The sequence below is a fragment of the Equus quagga genome, chromosome 15 (genome assembly GCF_021613505.1).
Source record: "Equus quagga isolate Etosha38 chromosome 15, UCLA_HA_Equagga_1.0, whole genome shotgun sequence".
NCBI classification, from domain to species: Eukaryota; Metazoa; Chordata; class Mammalia; order Perissodactyla; family Equidae; genus Equus; species Equus quagga.
In genome coordinates this window covers 67183623-67190008 of record NC_060281.1, presented here as the reverse complement: position 1 = coordinate 67190008, position 6386 = coordinate 67183623, and positions in this window count along the sequence as shown.

Below are 6386 nucleotides of genomic sequence, written 5' to 3'. Positions count from 1 at the left end.
GGCCACAGCACAGGCTGAACTCCTTCCTCTCCTCCGGGAACGGTTCCCCTGGCATTGCACTGCGCTGCCCTACTCTGGAAGCTGGACAGTCTCGCCTCTCCAGAGTCTCCTGCAAGTTCCAGTCTGTTCACCTGAAAGATACGGGAATCCCAGCTTGTCCTGAATCCCATGCAGGGCTTCAGGGAAGCTGGCCGGTGATCTTTGCTTATCCTCCAACTCCCCCTTCTGGATCTGTATTTCTCTAGCTTTTCCCACAATTATATAAGGCTCATTCCTAAAATAAATTCCCTCTTCACAGTGGTTCTGCCTCCTTAACTGAGCCTTGCCTAACACAGCGGCATTTGAGTTCCATCAATAAAGACAATGGCAACCCGAAGGATTTATGTGCAAGGCCTTCTGTAGTGCTCAGCAGGGAGAGAACCACTCCTCCCCTTGGCCGGCCTTGCTCCTAGTCCCAGCTGGCCTGAGCTCCAATCTCGGAACGCTCCATCAAGATCCAATGTCAGGCTCCTGAGCTCCATTAAGGCAACTGCTTTAAGCTGGAAACACTATCTACTGAAATCCGACTACAGATGGGCCGCCCCAGGAAGGACCACAACTTCTACTCACAAGTCAGAGGCAAAGGGGCTAATGGTGACCAGTACTGGTCCTGAGGAGAAGGACGCCATCACTGTGAAACGCTGCTGAGCTTGATGACACTGCTGTGATTGTCTGCCACTTTGCTCAGAGGCCAAAACCTGAGCTTTTCTTCTTTCTCTTTCTCAACCAGCAGACAACGCCGGTCGTTGCCACCAGGGAGCACTGTTTACCCTGTAACCATCTGCGGGCCGCAAGTGGGTTAGCGAGCAGAGCTGTTTCTCGCAGAAATTAATGGAATCAGCATTGCATTGTTCCAAGCATCAAAACAAGACGCTTTCGGCAGTTTTCCATCTGAGACTCAATCCTTTTTTAACAGGCCATCGGAGAGCTTTAAGAGGGGTCCAGAACAGTGTGGTGGGTCTTCCTGCGCAGCTCCTTTAGCGACTTGGATTGTCTGAACCTGAGAAAGGTGGTTGAAGACAGCTAGTCCTGTGTTAAAGTGGTCGGTGTCCCTCCTTCCCCGAACTGGCTGGATTTTAATGAATCACAAGCAATGTCATAACTTAGGATGCTGAGCCCGGTCGGCCAGAAGGGGCCTTAAAAGGCAGATTAATATTACAACTCAAGTGCTGTCTTGCATCCCGTGAGTTTGAATTATTTCCTATTAAAAATGCAGTGCTTAGGTTCTAATGAGTAATGACTATAAAACTGAGGGAAAACCCCCAAAGACTGAGAAGTGGCGTGGATGAAATCAATATAATAGTTGAATCCACCCCAACTCCATACCACCGACTTTGGAGTTAGTTTAATCTCGTTCTTCTGGCTGGCGGTTATGGGGACTGACCAGGCGTAACAATTTCTGTTCCTGTTCATGGGCTGTCCCATGTTACTGTCTTGTTCTTTCTCCCGCAAAGACTCTGCCCTCCTGTCTTTCTTTCCCGGCATCACTATTAATCTCCCACCATCCCTGAAGCCTGTGATCAAAGATCACTTCCTCGAAGGCATCATTTAGAATTTACTCAACAATATTTATCGAGTGCCAGGTCTGTTCTGGGTCTGTCCTGGGTTCTGGGAAGTGGCCATGGAAAGAAAGACCTTGCTGAGGGGGAACATTTGAGAGGAGAGGGAAATTATAAGAAGAGAACTTCAGAGAGAACTAGCAAGCGCAAAGTCCGTGAGGGAGAATGAGCAGAGCCTGTACAGCGAACAGTAGTAAGGTGAGTGTAGATGGAGTGTAGGTCGGCTGTGACACTGTTCTGATCTTCTCTGGGCTCCTACATTTAATTTATGCCTGTTTTCTGAGGTTTATTCAAGATATTTGTGCATGCGTCTTATCTTCTTGATTACACTCTCTGAGGAGAGGGCCCCCAGCCCAGTGCTCACCCACAGTACTCGCTCCATTGTTATTTATTGAATTAAAGAATGCTGAGACATGGAGAGTGTTTTATTCCTGCAATAAGACCCAATTATCCAAAGGAACAGGGACACACTTGAGTGGGCAAATGGTGCAATGAATCTGAACACATACGGTTTCAGTCAGGATGAGTTAGGTTGTGGTGCAGGAACAAACAACCCCAACGCGTCAGAGGCTTACAACAGCAAACATTCATTTCTCTTTTGGTTCTTTGTGTCCATCGCTGGTTGGCAGGAGGCTCTGCCTGTTGAGGTCGTTCAGGGACCCACTGCCTTGACCAAAGCCAGTCACTGTGCCCACTCCCTGCAAATACTGGGTTCAATGAGAGGTCTGTATTGAGTAACTGTTATTAACTTCAGGACAAACTCTCCAATCTCATGGTTCTTCTGGAATGATCAAATGCACCAAACACGCTCATGACTGCTTTGTGCTAGAAGCAAGAAAGAATTTAACTTTGGTGAATTTTTCAGAGAAATATAGTTTGGATTTTTGACTTTGGATAATTATGTAGGGAGAAGAATAGGGTAATGATTTAGGGATTGCTACACAAAAGGGAGTCTACTGACACACAGCCTCAAGATCACCTGGGGGCTTGTTAGAAATGCAGAGTATGGGCCCCCCACTCCTGATCTGCTGAATTAGAACCAACATTTTACCAAGCTCGCAAGGTGAAGTGCATGCACAGTAAAGTCTGAGAACTGTTTATTTGGAGCTGGCATTCTTATCGAGTACGAATCCCAGCCCTGCCAATGACTAGCTCTGTGTCATTGGATAAGTTTCCAAAACTCTCTATCTCAATTTCGTTGTTTGAAAGTGAAATTAATGGCAATAGTAACATCATAAGATTATTGTGAGGATTGAATGAGTCCAAGTACTTGTTGAAGTACTTAAAGCTTGGCACAGAGTGAAAGATCCGCAAGTGTTAGAGATGACGATGATGATGGTGATGCCGCAAATGCAGTCAGGAAATGTCAGTGTGATGACTTCCATTTGTAACTTAATCTGAAGCTTTATGACCCAGTTCCTACACTAAATGGACCATTCGCTGACCTTGAGCCTCGAGTGGAAAAGTGATAGGTAGAAAATCCACTCTGTGGGTCTTGATCAGAATGATGAGAGTCTGGGAATGCGGCAAGTACTAGGAGAGAAACTGGATAAGGATCAGGGTGGGCATTTGAGCATCAGTCTTAAAAGTTGTTCTCAAAGGCCAACAGTCACCTGCATCTTGTATCTTACCTGGAGAAGCTGGGCCCACTTTCCCTTCAGGGGACATTAATCCCCATAGAGGCTGGGTTCAGGGAGAGGTGCCAGGGCAGCCCAAACCACCAGCGAGCTTGTCTGCAAGGTTAAGTGGAAGTTACAAAGGAATAATTTTCAGTGTTCATTCAAAATAGAAAGGCCTAGCAAGCGAAACCTGACACAAAGAGATGGCCTGGCAAGCGAGACCCAACACAGGTTATCAAGACACATGGTGTAGGCAATGGACAGACCTGAGCACATACATGACCACAGGTCAGTGTAATGGACGGTCACAGACGGCCTAGACCCAGTCTACCACTTCCTAGCTGGGGGAGCTTGAACAAGCCACTTAACTTCTCTGACATCAGTTTTCTTGTCTGTAAAATGGGATAACAAGAGTACATATTCATAGGTTGTAACAGGATTATTTGGAAATTAGCAAACACTTAATAAATGTTACTGTCATTGTTGTCATCATCTCTCCCACAACCCGCACCCATCCATCAGCAGGGCCTCTTGCCCCACGCTCACCAGGCAGCATTAACTGGTCCTGCCTCCACAGTTGGCACCTCCTGCACTTCAGTCTGCTTTTAATTGAACCCCAGGCATCCTCTGCTGCCCCCTACAGGCGTGTCCAGCAAGGGGCCCGAGGGATCCCTCTGAAAGAAAAAGGAGATCCTTGGTGTCTCCACCTCCTGGGTTTGCACTTTCAGGGTTTTCTCTCCTGAAAAGCTCTTTTCCCAAAAATCCACCCACTTACCCACTCCATCCACCCTCTCTGAAGGTGCACCCCTAAATCAGACATTCACCTTTATTCTGTTTTACTTTTATTTATAACACATATCCCTCTCTTATAGAATGGATTTCTTTGTATATTTCTTTAGAGTCTGGCTCCTAGAATGTAATATCTATGAGTTTAGGACCTTCATCCATTTCATTCCCTGCCAGAATTCATATCTGGGTCTGACAAATGGTGAGACATAGACAACTATTTGTTGAATGAATGAATGAAACAAATGAATAATAGTACTCCCATTGGTGTTATGGTGAGAATTACGTGAGTTGATGTCTATATACATTCAGAAAAATGCCTGCACAGAATGCCTTCCTCCTTCCCTTCCTTCCTTCTTTCTCCTCTCGAACAGCAAGCACCACAGTCAGGACTTGACATTAGATGTGCAGGAGGACCATAGCTGCCTTACGAGGCCAACAGATAGCACTTCTCCCATGTTCTTGGTAGTATATACCTATAGGTCCTCTGTCTAGAGGCAGACTATAGGAAATTCCTGAGCTAAATTCATAAGTTTCATCCCTTATTTTATGTGATATTAAGAATTTGGAATTTAAGCAATAGCAACAACAACAACAAATCAGAAGTTGCCTCTTTGACTCAGAACCCCGGGCACATGTAGAAAAACCAGCTGGTTTCCTCTCTCCAACAGCTCGTCCCTCCTATAAATCATGTTAATTGTCTCCATGTGCCCAGAGCCCACGGGGAATTTCACAATAGCCTTTGAGGAGATTAGTGGTCTCTGATGTTCCTTATGAAATTCAGAAAAGCATCTGGAAGTAGTTTAAGTTAAGGAATTAATGATTTCAGGGTTAAATAATACATGCCTTTGAAAAAAATAAATACAGGAAACTGTTAGCCCGTGAAGCTCTCAGTTCACACCTTTATTTTGAGGGGTTTTCCTAAAAAAGATGAATTGACCACATCATTCCTTTTATTTGTTTGCTTGGTTTTGTGTGTGTTGGTTTGAATTTTAGAAGGTCGCCTGGTAGATTAAATGGGATCCTAAAGGGCAATTTGCAGAAGAGAAGCACCCATGACTGGGTCTCCTTTTGTCCCTTCTGGAAGGACGTGGAAGGAGCCTCTTAGTGGCGATGCTTGGAGACTTCATAGTCTCAAGGAACAGCTGAGACGTGGAACACCTGAGGACAGCGGACGCCTTTGTTACTGTGAAGGGGATTTACGCGCTCGGACATCCTCTTCTCTTTTATCTTCTCGTTTTGAATTGTTATGTATTTTGCTGTGGTTTGTTCAGTTTCCTCCTTCTTGATGATTTCAGCTGTGGAGTCCTGGTCCATGATCTGCATTTGGCTTTGCAGTAAAGGGCAATATTCTGTGCCAAGAGGAAAGAAATGATGTGTGTGGGGAGGGTGGGGGAAGTAAATTACGAACCTACACAGGAGAAGAGGAAGGGAGCGGAGGGCATAGTCTGGGGCTTTCTTGTTCTTATTATCAGACAGGAAGGAGAGAGGCTGAAGCAGATGCCCACCCATCAGCCAGCAGTAATGGATACGTGATATTTCTCACTAAGGCTAGAAACACTTCAATGAGAAATATTTATTCTCCAGTGACTTTCAGGCTAATAAACAAAAACGAGAAGAAAATGTGTCCTCCATGTTAGGAGCTTGAGTCTACTTTATGACTGCTTCCCAAGGCTGGGTCTGCACCAGCTGAACTGAAGAACTGGCACCTACAGCATAACCCACTTAAAAACTGAAGTCTCTGCTACCCAGAGTGGGCCAGGCCTCAGAAACAACCTCTTACTGTTACCTCTCTCGCCTGGCTGGTTTGCCCAGTTGCCTTCTCCCCACATCAGGCAAGCAAAGTGGACTGAGAAAACCAGTGAGCCCTATTCCTCCCAACTGGGTCCAGAATCCCAGTGGCAGCCAGCTGGGAGAAGGGCTCCTGTGCTGGGGGGGGGGGGGTGCCTTTGTCCCCAAAGCCTTTGTCCTCCTTACCCCCAATGCTCCCCTGTAACTAAGTTGGGGCATGAGGAATAGATTTCAGTTGCTCAAATTTTTTCACTTCTGTTTCTTCTCAGTCAAGGATTCTTTTTTATTTGAAATTTATTCCTGGCTCTAGTGACCGGGAATGATGGTGACACATGACACAGTTAGGCTTCTTTTCCAAGGTTGAACTGAGCCAGCCTGGTGAGAGCTGGGCCTCTAAGCCCTGTCCCTGAGGAGCCGCGGACGCTGAGGGGACCGCCAGGCAGGCTGTGGGGTTTGGGGAAGCTCGCGGCGCGGGGTGGGCTGGGCTTCCCAGGTGAGGTTTCTGGGCTCCAAACGCATGGCCTTTCACTCACGAACATGAAAGTGAGTCAGGGCCCGGCCTTCAGAGTGTTCACACGCCCGCGTTCAGACG